The 1,219-nt window shown below is 51.2% G+C and overlaps 1 non-coding gene across 1 annotated transcript; it reads left to right on the forward strand.

Annotated features, from left to right (window-relative positions):
• The first annotated feature begins 112 nt into the window (after nt 1–112).
• Nucleotides 113–185, forward strand: TRNAF-GAA. Its single transcript has one exon. It is a non-coding gene; the product is annotated as a tRNA-Phe (tRNA).
• The last annotated feature ends 1,034 nt before the right edge of the window (nt 186–1,219 follow it).

Here is a 1,219-nt window from a genome sequence, read left to right on the forward strand (position 1 = left end):
ATCCAAAACTACTGAGGATAGTTAAGTCCAAAGCAGACTGTGAGGAGGGCAACAAAATGGCAGATGAAATTCAATTCAGAAAAACAGTAGGCCAAAAAGTAGCCTAGCAGCTGCTGAAGTAGTTCAGTTGGGCGAGCGCTAGACTGAAGATCTACAGGTCCCTGGTTCAATCCCAGGCTTTAGCATGCTTCTTTTATCCCCCTTTGTGCAGGGGTGGGATGTTTTCTGACAGTGCAGCAGTGCCTTTAACTGCCACGAGTCCCTCATTTCAGGCTATGCAGCAGGAAAAGACAGCATGGGCTTCTGCACCGAGTTGGCCCACCTGACCTTTCATTCTTCTCTTGCTCTTTGTCAGCAAGGGGAAGAAAAAGGAGCTCTCCTTCAAGCAAGAATCACAAGGGCGACATAAGGATAACTTCCTGAACACTGGATCCAGTCCTCTGCTCTACCAGCTGACCTATCGAAGAGCTGCCACCACTTTCTCTAGGTTTGCCCATTGGTGAGTGCCACAGCACGTGCCAGTGAAGTGGATGGAATTTGAAGGGAGGGGCAGAACACTGTAAGAGGGTTTCTGTAGTGTAGTGGTTATCACGTTTGCCTAACAGAAAGACACTCCTCCTTCTGCTATTGGCCCATCCCTGGGATAACTCCAACCCCCACATGACAGAAGGTGGTGACATCAGCGGAGAAAGAACTTTGGCATCAGTCTGGAGAACCTAGAGCAGTTAGGCATGTCACCTTTTGGAGGCTTGTGGCTTGGCCTCCTCTGCCCTTGGAGTTGGCCTATAGAGGCTGTCACTGCCTGCTGGCTTCCTTTGCGTGACTTGCAAAAGGAGGAAGTAGGACAGGAATGGGGCAATAGAGGAAAGTCAAGCTGAGGAAGTCAGGGAAGAAGCTGTGCAACAAAGTGGGGATAGTAGAGCACCATCATTTGTTCTGCCAAAGCCTGGGGAGGTGTGTTTGGCTTCTGGGAGGTACAATCCTGTGCCTGCCTCTTGGCATCCCAGAGATGGCTATTTGCAGCCCAGGAGAAGAAGAGGGGTTCTGGGTGGAAGGAAGACAAGGAAAGCTGAGTCCTAGTGTGTGTAAGCAGAGGAATGGTCCCGCTATTGTGGGGAACTTTCCTGGTTTCTGCACTACCCCGGTGAAGTGGGCTAGTGAAAGGATCTGGGTCCTCGCTCCCACTCCCTTTACCCAGAGGCCTCCCTGCCCTCAAGGA

The sequence above is a fragment of the Terrapene carolina genome, unplaced genomic scaffold, assembly GCF_002925995.2.
Source record: "Terrapene carolina triunguis isolate 2854851 unplaced genomic scaffold, T_m_triunguis-2.0 Scaffold31429, whole genome shotgun sequence".
NCBI lineage: Eukaryota > Metazoa > Chordata > Testudines > Emydidae > Terrapene > Terrapene triunguis.